Source organism: Danio rerio, chromosome 21, assembly GCF_049306965.1.
Source record: "Danio rerio strain Tuebingen ecotype United States chromosome 21, GRCz12tu, whole genome shotgun sequence".
NCBI classification, from domain to species: domain Eukaryota; kingdom Metazoa; phylum Chordata; class Actinopteri; order Cypriniformes; family Danionidae; genus Danio; species Danio rerio.
This window is the reverse complement of record NC_133196.1, coordinates 46,432,402-46,451,084: the sequence shown is the minus strand read 5'-3', so window position 1 is coordinate 46,451,084 and position 18,683 is coordinate 46,432,402. Positions and strand designations below refer to the sequence as shown.

The 18,683-nt window shown below is 36.0% G+C and overlaps 1 protein-coding gene across 2 annotated transcripts in view; it reads right to left on the bottom strand.

Moving 5' to 3' along the window:
• Positions 1-18,683, bottom strand: part of sh3pxd2b (SH3 and PX domains 2B) — an 897,647-nt gene that overhangs the window by 71,836 nt on the left and 807,128 nt on the right. The window lies entirely within an intron of this gene.

The window sequence follows — 18,683 nt, the reverse complement described above, 5'->3', positions numbered from 1 at the left end:
CCTCAATTCCCGTGTCTGAATGCAGACTCTGTGCAGCAGGTCTCTTGCCCTGTCTATTTTAACCATTAGCCCTGTTGGTAATCTAGAGGATTTAGGCAAACACAGCAGCATGGCGATGTGTCTAAATGTGAACCAGCTCCTGAAGACAACGTCCACCATTCTCCAATTCTCGTACTGCTCTCCCATTAAAAATGCTTGCTGCACACAAACAGCTTTGCTGTATCGGTCCTGACAGGATCGCAGGGAAAAACATACAACAAACCCTGTGGATCATAGAAACAAACACATACGACCCTTCATGAACAGCTAAATACTGTGTGCCGTGGGTCCGTGTCTCACAGCTTGGCACTGGCAGGTCTGCCTTGCCTTCGGAAAGCACGCGCAGTCACGAATAATTAAGAAGCCGGCTCTTCTCATAGGATAAGAAACTCCGCGCTGAATAATAATGAGAAACCAACTTGTCATCTTTGCACTTGCAGTTTTGCGCTACGTCGCCGATTTTGATCCCGCCCCAAAAATCATTTAAAACCCAGAAGATGAAATTAGCTGACAAAAGCTCAAAAATATCCCTACAATTACAGCTAACAGGTGCTAACATTGTCTTAACTGAAGCTCAACACACACAAATCTGTTAAAATCTCAAAAAAAGTACTCGAGGGTTTCGTGAACCTTTAAAGATCATCATAATGTATCCATGGCAGCAACACAGAATCATCGGGAGTGGAGCTGGAGCTCAGACAGCCATTTATTGGACATAAAATCAAACATAAAATGTCCAAGGGGGGAAAGTGTCCAAATAAATGTGTCCTTGTTGTAACAGGGAAGTCATGAAAGCAGCTAGTGTGATCACAAACGGTTTAGTACATGAGATTAGTATCGGCAACCTTTCCTTATGAATCATTTCCAACTCACTCCTCTGGTTTTCCTTAGGCGTAGTTCTTTTATTCATCATTAGTGGCCACCGCGGAATGAAATATCAACTATTCCACCCTAGTAGCAAAGAATTCTGGCCCAGATTTGGCATAAAGCTGGCACAGCAGGCATTCATCCGGCACTGGCATACAGCATGTGGGCCAAACATGGCCCGGGTTTGGCAGAGGTGGCACCGTTTTTAAGGCGGCACACAAGATTTGGGCCAGATGTAAAACGTAGTATTTGCCCCAGATTTAAAAATTTGATAAGTGGGCCATGTGAGTTTGGCAAGTCTTGACCCACATTTAAAATACACTAAAATCATTTTTGAGTAAAGAAAAAAAATTCTACCAATCAGGTCACTTTGAGAAAAAGCGTGCCCATAGTGTGCCTAAAGCACATCACTCCATGGGTTTATCAATTTCATTGCAATCGTGACACACCAACCTATCTGGCCCAGTTCAGGCCCAGTTATGAGTTATTAACTTGGCTGAGACTTGGCCCAGATATGGTCCGTGTTTGGCCCTTGTCTGGAAGCCAGATTTGGTCCAGTCATGTACCGGAAACAGCCATACACTCTCATTTACACACACACTAAACACTACTAAGGCCAATTTAATTTATCCAATTCACTTATAGCACATATTTTTTCTAAGAAAAGTATAAGAATTATATTTTAGTTTGAGCCCATCCACTACTCAACTGTGCAAATGGATGATTTGTTTCGTTCAGTGGAAAGAAGGATTTAATATATGCTTCCCTGTAATTGTTGTATCACAAACCTCTGTCTTATATTTGCAAATGTGTCATAATTTTAAAGATTACATCTTGAGATTCAGATTTTCCCTTGGTGCTGATGTGCTTTTCTCCGTCTCAATTGCGGCAAGTTCAGGTGAGGGAAAGTTTAAGCAACCCTGGCAGGAAAATGTAAATTTAGATAAAGAAAATCTTAACATAACATAAGTTTTATCCTATCAATGTCGTAATGAATGCCCTTAAATAATTAAGCCTTTGACAGCAAGTAGCAGTGTTTCATGAGATAAGAATAAGAATGGCTTGCGGTGGTGTCATTTTAAAAAAATTAAATTCTTGTCATGTGAGATTTTTTTCTGTCAGACAATACGTTTTCTTTTTTCCCACTGTAAAGTTATTTTATAAAGAATTTATTTCACATTTAATAATGATTGATGAGTACATATTACTAGCAGTGCAAATCAATTTATCTTGTAAATTTGACTCAGGGGCCTCTGTAGCTGTATAGCGCATGTGTTGGGACTGTGGGGGAAACCGGAGCACCCAGGGGAAACCCACGCCAACACGAGGAGAATATGCAAACTCCACACAGAAATGCCAACTGACACAGTTGGGGCTCAAACCAGCAACCTTCTTGCTTTGAGGTGACTTTGCTAACCATTGAGCCACATTCGCCAACTTATATTTATTCTCTTTTAATTTCCCATCCATCACCAATTTTCTGTTCTTATTCTATTGAGTAAATTTGTGTTTTTCAGACTAGTGGTGCTTCTAATATTGTTAATATTGAACAAATGCGTTAAGATTTGTCCTCCTTATTTTGAACATCAAATATTTTATTTTGATTTTCGGTTCCGTGTCACTTATACCCATGAACTTACATGGTAACTACATGTGTAAGTAGTATGTAATTATAGTGTATGCACACACTGGTACATAGTATTTACCTGTGTATCCAGCCTGATTCACGAGAAAACGTAAGTATTTTACGTTTTGGCAGTTTAGTGGCTAATTCGAGTTCAGTCGTAAAAAATTGTACGATTTTAAAAAGGAGGCGTGGCACCTAACCCCACCCCTAAACCCAACCGTCATTGGGGGATGAGCAAATCGTACTAAAATGTACGAATTAGATCGTACGAATTAGCCACTAAATGAAAAAGTTACGAATTGCCGTGAGATTGTGTTGGTGTATCACTGGTTTAACTACACACATGTAAAAAACACTGAATAAGTTCAAATGTGTAACAGGACATTAATAACACAATCTATATATATATAGTCTGAATATATAAGGCATTTCTATATTTCTATATACACTTATACATTTTTGGCAGAAGTTTGCTGTTGTTCAATAGTGTCACAAAGGCTTGGGTTTTAAATATTACACAGTAATTTATGACCATTTTACACTTTATATTGATTGGATATATAAGTAAATACTATGTAACAGTGTGTACATACACTGTAGTTACATACTACATACACATCTAGCTACCATGTAAGTTCACAGGTATAAGCGACAATATATAGTGAGACCTCCACATTTTGTTCATATTTAATTTTGCACAGCCTTTTTTCTTTTTCTTCTCGAACTCCTTCAACAATCCTAACCAAAATTTATGACTTTACTTAAACAATTGTGTACAAACCCTTTCCCATAAACCACTTTAAATTGTAAACAACATAAAACTAAACAGCCTTTGTTGAATTATCATATTCATTCATTCATTCATTTTCTTTTCGGCTTAGTCCCTTTTTTAATCTGGGGTCGCCACAGTGGAATGAACCGCCAACTTATCCAGCATATGATTTTTTTTTTATGCAGCGGATGCACTTCCAGCTGCAACCCATCACTGGGAAACAACCATAGACACTCATTCACACACATACACTACAGACAATTTAGCCCACTTAATTCACCTGTTCCTCCTTCTCTAAACCCAACCGAAAGTGTTTTGAAAAGCACTGATTGACCAGCGCCCACCCACTTCCTTAAACCCACCCTAAAGTGTTTTTTAAAAGCAATCTAGAAAAAGAAAACCCTCACACCATCCTCCTTTTACTTTACTACACAGCAAATGAAGAAGATTTTATTCTCTCTATGTGAAGTATTTTCTGAGTGTAAAGCAGTTAATTTTCTCTTCTCAAAATGTTTGCAGCAAACATGCCAGTCTGTGTTAAAAATACAGTGATATGTCTGTGTAAGATGAGTACGCCTGGAGCAACACTAGGAGAAGGCTGAGTGACTGATTGTGTAGAATAACTGAATATGTAAAGCACTGATTATATATGTTAAATACTTGTATGAAGCTATATGTCAGAAGTTAGAATGAGTAACATGTTATCAAGTGATTATGCTATCATGACAATGTATGTAAACACTTAGTCCTTTTGCATAAGTTGCATCTATGGAGAGAGAACTTTGGTGTTTAAAACAGTTGCTGACATGACATAGACCTGTGACATCTCGCTGACCATAGCAAGCTGGCTGAGAGCCAAGAATAGCAGGACCACCTAGAGTAAAAATCTATCCTAAAATGGTTCAAAGTTCAAACAAGACACCAAGGGGTGTGTCAAATAACCTGTATAAAGATTGTCGGAAAACACAGAGACTTCAGGAGGAGAATGCTATGAGGTCTGCTCTGCTCTTTCTCGGCTTTATTATGGAGAATCAAGTCTATTTTCTGATATTCAAAACCTCCTGTCTGATAATTTCTAATTGATGAGAAGTCGAATCACGACACAAACTCCTCTCAGTAACATTTACTCAGTTCAGAGAGTTTTTGGTCCCTCTTTAAATAATGGGAAACGGGTTGGTAATAGGTAAAGCTGCTGTTTGTGGAGTTGCTTAATGATCCTATGCTGAGATTTTGAGAGATTCACTGTATTATATTTCAGCTGATTTCATCTAAGGCTTTTGTGATTCTCTTCTATGTTTCTGTTTATTAAAAGAAGGTGTTCATCATCAGTGCTCAATCACCTAAATAATTCTTTGATTGTCTCATTAACCTGAGTAACTTTAACTCAATTTAGAGAGGGACCAAATACTATCTAAACTGTGTCAACTTTACTCTGAGGATTTTGCTGTGTAGGTAGGATTTGACCATGTTCTCATCCTGTTGTTTACTTGTTTATTTAATTTTTTTTGGCTTTTGTCTTACCTGCTTTCTAAACCGTTCTTCATCAGACTCAAACGCTGTCACCGCTCCCTATCAAGTCTCCTGAGGTACGCAGCGAGCCACTGGGCAAACAGGGGAAAAGCCATGCATATGGAGGTAAGCGGTCAGCTGGTACAGAATAGGAACAGAGTCATACTGGCCCATAGCGAACCATATGTGCTTCTGGCTACATAATTTGCAATCTCCAGAAATGTAGTGTATATAGAGCTACATTTTCAGAATGAGCCTATGTTGAAAATATGCTGCATTTGTTTCAAAGTTAAGCTTAATACAACCTGATTTGTAATAGTTATAACCTTTTCTTGCACTTACTAAAAACTTTTAGCAATGGCGGAGTGAAATAAACTTATTTAATTGAATGTTACCCTTCAATGTGTAAGATATTACTGGATATTCAAGATATCAAATGGAGAAAAAAGTAAGACGGTTCTTTATTTGATTATATACAAAATAGGATTTTCATGTCACTAAAAAAAATAAATAAATACCCCATTTGCAGATTATTTAGCTTGTTTTAAGCAAAAACTCACTCAATTTTGGCAAATTAATTCTTGAAACAAGACCAGATTTTTTGCTTGTTGTGAAAAAGCTTCTTGATTTAAGAATTTTTAGATATTTGGATTAAAAACAACACAAAAAAAGTCAAAGCATGAAAAGCATTTTTTTTTTTTTTTGCAGTGAAGGTGTTTTTTTTAGAGGTGAAGCGTTTTATAAATAAAATAATAATTTAAAATGCACATATATTCTTGAAGTTAATCACTTTTAAGACTTGGCCACAAAGCCTATTTAAAACTGCAAGCATACATTAAAGACCAAAAAATCTTAGTATTTTCCCCCCATCTTTACATATTGTCCATTGTTATATATGATCATTCTAAATATGTAGTGTAAATATAGCATTTGCCAACCATTTTACTTGTCTGCAACTGAGCACGGTTCTAAAAGCCGCAGACAGGGGGCGCCATTGTACCTTTAATTCACCCAGAAAGTGTTTGGTATTCTTTAGAAGTGCCTCCTACGGTCCAGTTGCTGCTTTGAAGTTATAAATTGCAGTCGATGCAGTCTTTTCACTTGCCGGATAAACATGTTATGACTTTCTGAGGCTCTCCGTATAATATTCGCTGACAGATCCTTTACGCATCATATTGGAGCTAAGTGTGTTGGATTGTCCTACAGCTGTAAGGTTATTTTCTAGTTCATTCGAGAAGAACTTTGTATCTCAATGTTTTTCACTTTACAATAAGGTTGTTGTAGTTAATTTTGGTTAATGCATTAGTTAACACAAGTAAAAGGTATTACAATTATTGATAAACATGGATCAGAGTAGATACATTTTACTAAAAGGAAGTGAATTTCCTCCAATTTCCCTGAGTTAATTTCCCCTTAAAGGAAGTATATAGTTGAGTGCTAGTTTAGCAGCATGCTAATGTCAAATGGTAACACTTTAAAATGAGGTTGTATTATTTAATGTTGGTTGAGCATTAGTTTGCTTGAGTAAAAAGTATTACAATTATTGATAAACAAAGTTCAGTGTAGTTAATTTCCCCAAAAAGAAATGTTTAAGTAATGTTTAACAGATGTTAAATGTTAGCTCATACTAACTCATGCAACTAATATGTTGCATTAACTAATTAAACACATTTTTAGGGGCTATTAACTACAATGAACTATGTTTATTAATTATTGTGGTGTTACTCATGCTAACTAATGCACTAACTAAATTTACAACCCTACTTTAAAGTGTTACAGTTTGACATTAGCATGGTGCTAAAGTATCGCTCTGATAACCCTGCTGAAAAAAAAAAACTGCTTAAACCAGCCTAGGCTGGTTGGCTGGTTTTAGCTGGTCAACCAAGCTGGTTTTAGAGGGGTTTTTGCCACTTCCAGGCTGGTTTCCAGCCATTTCCAGCCTGGTCTTAGCTGGTCAGGCTGGGAGATGACCAGCTAAATCCAGCTTGACCAGCTTAGCCAGGCAAGGAGCCCAGCCAAAACCAGCTTTGTTCAGCTTAAACCAGGCTGGTCAAGCTGGTTTTATCTGGTTTTGGGTGGTCAACCCCTCTAGGCTGGAAAGTGACTAGCTTAAACCATCTAAAACCAGTTTGACCAGGCTGGTTTAAGCTGGATATAGCTGGTTTAGCTTGGCTAGGCTGTTGAAGCTGGTTTTAGCTGGTCATCTCCCAGCCTGACCAGCTAAGACCAGGCTGGAAACCAGGTTGGTCGACCAAAACCAGCCTAGCCTGGTTTAAGCTGGATTTTTCAGCAGGGTTTGTTTAGGGGAACTACACTGAATCCCCTAAACCTCTAGAACAGGGGTGCTCAATCCTGTTCCTGGAGATCTACCTTCCTGCAGGTTTCAGTTGCTACCCATATCAGACACACCTGCCTGTAATTATCAAGTGGTGTTCAGGTCCTAATTAATTGGTTCAGGGGGGTTTGATATGGGTAGCAACTGAAATCTGCAGGAAGGTAGATCTCCAGGAACAGGATTGAGCACCCCTGCTCTAGAATCTAGTAAGAGCTTGATTTGCTGGTTCAGGTGTGTTTGATCAGAGTTGGAGCTAAACTCTCCAGGACACCGGCCCTCCAGGACCGAGTTTGGACACCCCTGTTCTAAATGTATAAAAGCTGACAGGTCTCACTCAGCAGCGCTAAAACCAAAGAAAGTTGTGTTTTGATGGGACTTATGAGGTGAATGTCACATGAATCACAGTCAGTCAGATATTGAGAAAATACAGAGCTGATGGATATGAATCACAATAGAGGCACACAACACTTATCAGACAGGTTTGATGGATGACTTTTTTGCTTGCAGTGTAAAGGTTGGCAGACATTGGACAATTATCAGGAATTCTGTCAATACTTATAGCCAGGGTATAAACGATGAGGACACTGGGATTCATTGCATTCATTTATATCAATATAATTTGCATGGGATTGTATTTATTTCCATTTTAATGTAGACTAATTTAATTTTGTGGTACTTCAGGTTAAAGACCAGTAGAGTTATTCATTGATCACTTTACCCCAAATGCAAATTTGTGTCCTTCTTATTAGGCTATTATATTTGCAGTAGGCCAAGGTATAATAACAACATAGGCTCATTCTTAAAATGTAGGCCTGTATACATTTCTGTGCATTGTGAATTATGTTGCCAGAAGTACGTATGGCTGCATTTCGTCTTTAAACGAACGATATGGGGCGATATGACGCTGTTCCTTTTTCGATCTTACCAGCTGACCGCTTACCTCTGTATGGACGACTTTTCCACTGTTACAAGTTTAATCAGTTGCTCGCCGCGTATGTCAACGAACTTGAGATGCCAAGCGAAGTTAATCGCGACAATGGGGTTCGAGTCCGGTGAAGAACTGTTACAGAAAGCAAAACAAAAACAAAAGCCAAAAAATTTAATTAACAAGTAATTAACAGGGTGAGAATGTGGGAAACCGTGGTAAAAATCAGGCTGCTGCAAGGGCTTTTATTTTTCTGGATTGCTTTTAAAAAAACGGTTGGGTTTAGGGAAAGAGGAGGGTGGGGGGATTGGTCAGTTAGTCGACAGCGGTCTCTGTTGGATTTATATTAGAACAGAAGGCACAAAAGGCACTCGCGAAAAAAATTCGAGATCTCAAAAAGCGTACAGAAGGGCCTCTGGTGGATTCACAAAAACTGCAAAATACCTCCAGGGACGTATTTGGCGCTCTTCAGAACTGTATATAGCGGTAATCAGAATGAGCCTGGGTTAAGTGTGATAATGTACAATAGGTGCTAACTTATATCACAATATGTTTAAACTTTGTTTAAACATCAACACACAATGAGTAACTTTAGAAGGGATGTTCTGAAATACAATATATCTTTAGTCACACTTTATTTTATTGTACAATTAAACATATTTAGGCTATTAACAAAACATCAATCAGACCCCCTAGTTTTTCACAGGTTTGTTTTGTGACTTTTCGTGATAAAAATGACTGATGTTGTGGTGGTAATTCCCAGAAATTTGCCGACAATTTTGCGATAAAAAAAATTAAATATATAAAAATTATTTATATTTTGCGATAAAAAATATAATATAAATATTATATATATATATAATTTTTATATTTAATTTTTCGCAAAATTGTCCGCAAATTTCTGGGAATTACCACCACAACATCAGTCATTAATCACAAAAGAAAATCGTATAAAAACTTAAAATTATATACATATATATATATATATTTTAAGTTTTATTAGGTTTATTAGCTACCATATTAGGTAGCCTACCATGTTAGGTGTGCAATCTGACACGACAATGACACAAATCCTAAAAGTAAAGCTTCTTTATTTTAGTCTCTTTTCAAGACAAAATCTAAAATGGTAGGGATTTATCCAAAAAAGTCCTTATAACTCTAAATTTTATGCACAAACTTTCACTCACCAGAGAATCTGACATCATGTACCTCACTCAGGACATATGTTAGAGCCTGCCCTACCGTAATAAACCTAAAATAGGGATTGCCATCAAACTTGTTGCAGGGAAGCAGTGTCTCTCGTTAACTGCAGGAAAAGAGTTAAACGAAAACATTTAATTTACACAGATCATAATATCAGGCATACATGTAAAGCACAAATAATGTCCCTAAATTTGGTCATGTCCTGCGGCCGTCATCACGCATTCTAACAAGGGAGCGATTTGTTTGTGAATGAATCTCCGTTATGAACGACTCGTTCACTTAAGTAATTAGCCCACAATAATACAAGTTTCTATGTCGTCATATTTCTTTTTCATTGTTTGCTGATTTTATTCAACAAAACTTGCAAAAGCCTAGAATTTAGTGCAGGTTGGTGCTACTTTGCTTTATGGTGAATGCAGTAGGTGACGATAATATCAACGTGTTAAGCACAAACGTTCATAACATACAAAAACGTAATTCTTACCTATAAAACCTTCTGCTTTTGTGCTTTGTTTTCTTTGTTTGCTCGTTACTACATCCGTAAGCAGGATTGAAGTCCAGCATCTTCACATTGGCACACTGTCTTGACGTTTGTCCTGGGAGCCCTGTACAAATGTGGCAGTGCTACTGACGCATACTCAGAGTTCATATGCAGTATCTAGTGTACATATCTATGATCCTTGATCCAATCTCCATCATTGTAAGGTGCATGCTGTTCTGTCTGTTCCACGGCTTCGATTTGTTTGAACTGCGAAAAACTAGGCTGTCTGATTAATAAAGTTATAAACTTAATTAACTTAAACTTTATAACCTCCTAATTAGCTGCCTAATAATAGTTTGTGAGGTAGTAGTTTGGTTTAGGCAACCCAGGTTCATTCTGAAAACGTACCTCTATATACATTTCTGGAGACCGTTAAATATGTCCCAGGAGCTACGTTGCCTTTTTTTTGCATTTCTTATTTGTATTTGCGAATCCACCAGAGGCTGCTGTGTATGCTTTTTGAGATCTCAAATTTTTCTAGCGAGTGCCATTCACACCTGGTGTTCTCGCGTAAACCCACTAGAGGCTGCTGTTGACTAACTTACTGACTGACTGACCAACCGATCGATCTCCCCAACCTCCCCTTTCTCTAATCCCAACCAATGGTGTTTTCAAAAGCAATCCAGAAAAAGAAAAGCCTCCTAATTTTTACCAGGTTTTCAGATTTTGCCAAACTCTCATCCTGTTTGTCTTACCCGTTTTTGGAACCGCTCTTCACAAACTGGTAACAATGGGAAAGCCGCCCATACTGAGGTAAGCCTTTAGCTGGCAAGCGTGAAAAGGAAAGGCATCATATCGCCTCGTAGCATTTGTTTTAAAAATGAAATGATCAGAAATCTGTTAGTAAATCTTCTTAAAATATTTATAAAATCTTCAAATTTTTTTTTTTTGGGGGGGATGGAAATATCAAGACCAAATGCACACATCTGAACGAATCCATCTGTTTAATTACTTTTGGAACACTTTATGTTCATTAAAGACAAAACTGTCTTTCTTTTTATCAGAACGTCCAACAATGGTACATGATTTAACAAAAAAAAAAAAGTGCGAATTTAAATTCTATCAATTGCACGATCCTAGTCATTAAATCATGTCTGAGAGTAAAAGAAAAAGTCCCCTGGTGGTTTCACGGGGCTCTACGCAACCTGAGTACTTTGCATATAGAGAGGACTGGGGCAGCGAGGCTCTATTCATACCCTTTGGTTTTTCACACATTATTATGTGAGCAAACCCTGTAAGCTCGGTCACAGTTGAAGAGCACTCCTCCTCTTAGCTGAGATTGTGCTAGACTGTGCATCTGACTAATTCCCACAATCTGTGCTCCGCTTTAAAACACCATTCATTAAAAGAGCACCTAATTACAGCAGTTGCATTATCTATAATTATTTTTCCCCAGCCAACTTCCCCGATAAATGTTCCTCGGCACAGCCAAATATGTAATTATATTTTTAGAACACCAGTAATTCACGTAATTAAAGCAGAGATTCTCCTACAGACGTCTATTTATAGCCTGTTGGAAATGCTTCACCTCAGGTTTTCAGCAAGAGACAATGATGCGGCAGCGTCATTGTATGCTAATTTGGATTTTAAAGCTACCTACTATTTTTAAGTCAGTCTCCTTAAGCTCACAGATGTCCTAGCAGAGTAAACACCAGTGAATATGAATATAAATGCAATCGGAAGTGAAATATGTCACTTTAATAAAGTCCTGGCAAACAAAAGGTTAAAATTAAGGTTAGCACATTACCCTGCTGAAAAATCCAGCTTAAACCAGCCCAGGATGGTTGGCTGGTTTAAGCTGGTCGACCAGCCTGGTTTTAAGGGGCCACTTTCAGGCTGGTTTTTAGCCATTTACAGCCTGGTCTTAGCTGGTCAGGCTGGAAAGTGACCAGCTAAAACCAGCTTGACCATCCTGGTTTAAGCTGGACATAACTGGTTTTGGCTGGGCTCCCAGCCTGGCAAGGCTTGTCAAGCTGGTTTTAGCTGGTCATCTCCCAGCCTGTCCAGCTAACACCAGGCTGGAAATAGCTGGAAACCAGCCTGGAAGTGGCCAAAACCCCTCTAAAACCAGCCTGGTTGACCAGCTAAAACCAACCAACCAGCCTAGGCTGGTTTAAGCAGGGTAGCTAATGCATTAGTTACAAATATCAAGCAAATGTGCTGTTCAATGGTAACTCATGCTAACTAGTGCATAAACTAACATTACAACCTTACTTTAAAGTCTTACCATTTGACTTTAGCATGTTGCTTAGCACAGCCTAATATATAGGCTCATAGCAAAGTAAACACCGGTGAATAGAAATGTAAATGCAGTCATGAAGTGGAATGTCACATTTCTATCATGTCCTGACAAACAAAAGGTTAAAATTAAAGTTAGCACATTAGTTATACATTAGTTAATATAAACAAATGATAAACCAATGTTAGTAGCATATTAGATAATGTTGGAGTTGTGTACACTTTACAATAACTTTCCTAATTCTCTTAAATGCTTTATTATTCATATTTGTAAACTCTTACTTTGATTCATTAATAGCAAAACATTTATTAAGAGAATTTGCAACCTTACTGCAAAGTGTACACTTCCATTAATGTGTTAGCCTACTAACATTTATGGATCTTACGTTATCTAAAATGCTAACTAATGTTTTAGGTAATTAGCACATTAGTTAACATTAACAAATATCAAGCAATGGTGTTGTTTAATGTCAACTCAAGCTAACTATAACTAACATTAGTCTTACTTTAAAGTGGTACCGTATGACATTAGCGTGTTGCTAAACTAGCGCCTTAGCACAGCCAAATATGTAAGCTCATGTCCTAGCAGAGTAAACACTGGTGAATATATTTAAATGCAATCAGAAAGTAAAATATACCACATTTTTTATCAAGCCCTGGCTAACAAAAGAAGTCTTATTCAAATTAATGCAACAGAGTTTACTATTTTAGCTGATAACATTCTGAATACACTGTGAAATAATTATCTAGTTTTCCCTATTTTGAGATTGGTGTTTATTTATGCTTTTGAATTGCATTATAGGTCCTTAATCTTTCTTCCAACATTGTTTATTCTTAAAAAAGTGTGATAAAGTAACTTTTATGAACATTTTTAATAGTTTAAAGTGATATATTGTCTGTGATGGTTTGTAATAAGCTGCCAGTACATTTGCGGTTACAGACTTATTCCTCTATATAATATTTATTATACATTATATTATTTCAAAGTACTAAAATGTCAATAAAAGTCATCTTGTTAAACTGTAGAGTTGGATTTTTAACATCAACAGAGCAGAGATCAAGCTCCCATAATGCAATTCATAACTGTAAATAATGGAAAATACTTGTGAATAGTTAATAAGCAGATACTTTTTACAGCGTGCAGTGTGTCTTGTGTTAATATCATCTCTGGTTTAATAAAGAGTCGAGAGTCATTTCTGTTAGTTAATCTCAAAATCATATGGCAGCACAACAGCACCATGGAAACAAGGGTGGGTCAAAACGTGAAGGCTTTTTTTAAAACCCTGGTTGACGCAGTAGAGTGACATGTGAATGTGCATCAGGCCTCTAGATGGCAGAAGCACCACACTGATGCACCGCGTTCAAATGAAATCCTGAGGTTAATTACAAAGATCCCTCACGCAGGGAGCATGATTGCTTAAATATTCTTCAATAATAATAATAAAAAAGCCTGGGTATTAATAATCTGTTCTTTCACACGGTGTTGCTGCCATGCCAGATTGCATTTTTGAAATGTTACACATTGCTCACTTGTATATGCATATCATGTTTGCTTTAGATGCACTGCAGATGTTTCTAATTTCACATTTAACCCAGCTAACTATAAAGATGGTGATGGATATTTGATGATAATGTGATTAATACTGTTTATTGATCCTTAAAACTTAATGTAGTGATTTGAATAATCCCAAAAGAGCATTTAAAGCATAAAAGGTTATGACTTTAACACATTGCACGTTTCAAATCAAGAGTATAACTCATGCACAATGACACTTTTTTGAGACATGAGGAAAGTATGAGTGAACTAATGAGAGGCTAATAAGGGATTTCTCTTTCAGACAAGAAAAAGTATGTTATACTTTGAGGTCAGAGATGAGATTAGTTGGTGAAACCTTTTTTCACTATGCAACAGCACTACAATAGAGTCGTTTTGCTGAGATTTAAGTAGCTAATATGGAATAACTCTGGTAACACCCCAGCAGGCAACATCATAAGATGTTAAAGGGCACCTATGGTGAAAAATCTTCTTTTCAAGCAGTTTGGACAGACGTGTGTAGGTATAGTGTATAAACCGTCACATTCGGCTGATATAAACACACCCAGTCCTTTATTTTCAATTTAACAGCATAAAAACGGTGGACCAATTGGAGCAGTTTTGACATTGACTGCAACTTGACGTAGGAGTGCGATCCGCCCGCCCAACACAATATGGACAATATTGATTGACAGGTGGTCATCACCATATCCTCAGTTTGTTGTTTCAGTTCCGCCATTTTCAGCGTGAGTCAAAGCGATGTCACCAAAGTAACACCCATCAATATACAAATTCACTAATGTTGATCCAGGACCATCAATATATAAATTCACTAATGTTGATCCTGGACCATCAATATACAAATTCACTAATGTTGATCCTGGACCATCAATATATAAATTCACTGATGTTGATCCTGGACCATCAATATACAAATTCACTAATGTTGATCCTGGACCATCAAGTAAATAAATTCACTAATGTTGATCCAGGACCATCAATATACAAATTCACTAATGTTGATCCAGGACCATCAAGTAAATAAATTCACTAATGTTGATCCTGGACCATCAATATATAAATTCACTAATGTTGATCCTGGACCATCAATATGTAAATTCGCTAATGTTGATCCAGGACCATCAATGAATAAATTCACTAATGTTGATCCTGGACCATCAATATAAAAATTCACTAATGTTGATCCTGGACCATCAATATACAAATTCTCTAATGTTGATCCTGGACCATCAAGTAAATACATTCACTTATGTTGATCCAGGACCATCAATATACAAATTCACTAATGTTGATCCAGGACCATCAAGTAAATAAATTCACTAATGTTGATCCTGGACCATCAATATATAAATTCACTAATGTTGATCCTGGACCATCAAGTAAATACATTCACTAATGTTGATCCTGGACCATCAAAAAATAAATTCACTAATGTTGATCCTGGACCATCAATATGTAAATTCACTAATGTTGATCCAGGACCATTAATATATAAATTCACTAATGTTGATCCTGGACCATCAAAATATAAATTCACTAATGTTGATCCAGGACCATCAATATATAAATTCACCAATGTTGATCCAGGACCATTAATATATAAATTCACCAATGTTGATCCAGGACCATCAATATATAAATTCACTAATGTTGATCCAGGACCATCAAGTAAATAAATTCACTAATGTTGATCCTGGACCATTAATATATAAATTCACTAATGTTGATCCAGGACCATCAAGTAAATAAATTCACTAATGTTGATCCTGGACCATTAATATATAAATTCACTAATGTTGATCCAGGACCATCAAGTAAATAAATTCACTAATGTTGATCCTGGACCATCAATATATAAATTCACTAATGTTGATCCAGGACCATCAATATAAAAATTCACTAATGTTGATCCAGGACCATCAATAAATAAATTCACTAATGTTGATCCTGGACCATTAATATATAAATTCACTAATGTTGATCCTGGACCATCAATATATAAATTCACTAATGTTGATCCTGGACCATCAATATATAAATTCACTAATGTTGATCCTGGACCATCAATATACAAATTCTCTAATGTTGATCCTGGACCATCAATATATAAATTCACTAATGTTGATCCAGGACCATCAATATAAAAATTCACTAATGTTGATCCAGGACCATCAATAAATAAATTCACTAATGTTGATCCTGGACCATCAATATATAAATTCACTAATGTTGATCCTGGACCATCAATATATAAATTTACTAATGTTGATCCTGGACCATCAATAAATAAATTCACTTATGTTGATCCTGGACCATCAATATATAAATTCACTAATGTTGATCCTGGACCATTAATATATAAATTCAGTAATGTTGATCCTGGACCATCAATATACAAATTCACTAATGTTGATCCTGGACCATCAATAAATAAATTCACTATTGTTGATCCTGGACCATCAATATAAAAATTCACTAATGTTGATCCAGGACCATCAAGTAAATAAATTCACTAATGTTGATCCTGGACCATCAATAAATAAATTCACTAATGTTGATCCAGGACCATCAATATAAAAATTCACTAATGCTGATCCAGGACCATCAATATATAAATTCACTAATGTTGATCCAGGACCATCAATATAAAAATTCACTAATGTTGATCCAGGACCATCAAGTAAATAAATTCACTAATGTTGATCCTGGACCATCAATAAATAAATTCACTAATGTTGATCCTGGACCATCAATATACAAATTCTCTAATGTTGATCCTGGACCATCAATATATAAATTCACTAATGTTGATCCTGGACCATCAATATACAAATTCTCTAATGTTGATCCTGGACCATCAATATATAAATTCACTAATGTTGATCCTGGACCATTAATATATAAATTCTCTAATGTTGATCCTGGACCATCAATATAAAAATTCACTAATGTTGATCCTGGACCATCAATATATAAATTCACTAATGTTGATCCTGGACCATCAATATATAAATTCACTAATGTTGATCCTGGACCATCAATATATAAATTCACTAATGTTGATCCTGGACCATTAATATATAAATTCTCTAATGTTGATCCTGGACCATCAATATAAAAATTCACTAATGTTGATCCTGGACCATCAATATATAAATTCACTAATGTTGATCCTGGACCATCAATATATAAATTCACTAATGTTGATCCTGGACCATCAATAAATAAATTCACTAATGTTGATCTTGGACCATCAATAAATAAATTCACTAATGTTGATCCTGGACCATCAATATACAAATTCTCTAATGTTGATCCTGGACCATCAATATACAAATTCACTAATGTTGATCCTGGACCATCAATATGTAAATTCACTAATGTTGATCCTGGACCATCAATATATAAATTCACTAATGTTGATCCTGGACCATCAATATACAAATTCACTAATGTTGATCCTGGACCATCAATATGTAAATTCACTAATGTTGATCCAGGACCATCAAGTAAATGAATTCACTAATGTTGATCCTGGACCATCAATATACAAATTCACTAATGTTGATCCTGGACCATCAATATACAAATTCACTAATGTTGATCCTGGACCATCAATATGTAAATTCACTAATGTTGATCCAGGACCATCAAGTAAATAAATTAACTAATGTTGATCCAGGACCATCAATATACAAATTCACTAATGTTGATCCTGGACCATCAATATACAAATTCACTAATGTTGATCGTAGACCATCAATAAATAAATTCACTAATGTTGATCCTGGACCATCAAGTAAATAAATTCACTAATGTTGATCCTGGACCATCAATATATGAATTCACTAATGTTGATCCTGGACCATCAAGTAAATACATTCACTAATGTTGATCCTGGACCATCAAAAAATAAATTCACTAATGTTGATCCTGGACCATCAATATGTAAATTCACTAATGTTGATCCAGGACCATTAATATATAAATTCACTAATGTTGATCCTGGACCATCAAAATATAAATTCACTAATGTTGATCCAGGACCATCAATATATAAATTCACCAATGTTGATCCAGGACCATTAATATATAAATTCACCAATGTTGATCCAGGACCATCAATATATAAATTCACTAATGTTGATCCAGGACCATCAAGTAAATAAATTCACTAATGTTGATCCTGGACCATTAATATATAAATTCACTAATGTTGATCCAGGACCATCAAGTAAATAAATTCACTAATGTTGATCCTGGACCATTAATATATAAATTCACTAATGTTGATCCAGGACCATCAAGTAAATAAATTCACTAATGTTGATCCTGGACCATCAATATATAAATTCACTAATGTTGATCCAGGACCATCAATATAAAAATTCACTAATGTTGATCCAGGACCATCAATAAATAAATTCACTAATGTTGATCCTGGACCATTAATATATAAATTCACTAATGTTGATCCTGGACCATCAATATATAAATTCACTAATGTTGATCCTGGACCATCAATATATAAATTCACTAATGTTGATCCTGGACCATCAATATACAAATTCTCTAATGTTGATCCTGGACCATCAATATATAAATTCACTAATGTTGATCCAGGACCATCAATATAAAAATTCACTAATGTTGATCCAGGACCATCAATAAATAAATTCACTAATGTTGATCCTGGACCATCAATATATAAATTCACTAATGTTGATCCTGGACCATCAATATATAAATTTACTAATGTTGATCCTGGACCATCAATAAATAAATTCACTTATGTTGATCCTGGACCATCAATATATAAATTCACTAATGTTGATCCTGGACCATTAATATATAAATTCAGTAATGTTGATCCTGGACCATCAATATACAAATTCACTAATGTTGATCCTGGACCATCAATAAATAAATTCACTATTGTTGATCCTGGACCATCAATATATAAATTCACTAATGTTGATCCTGGACCATCAAGTAAATAAATTCTCTAATGTTGATCCTAGACCATCAATATACAAATTCACTAATGTTGATCCTGGACCATCAATATACAA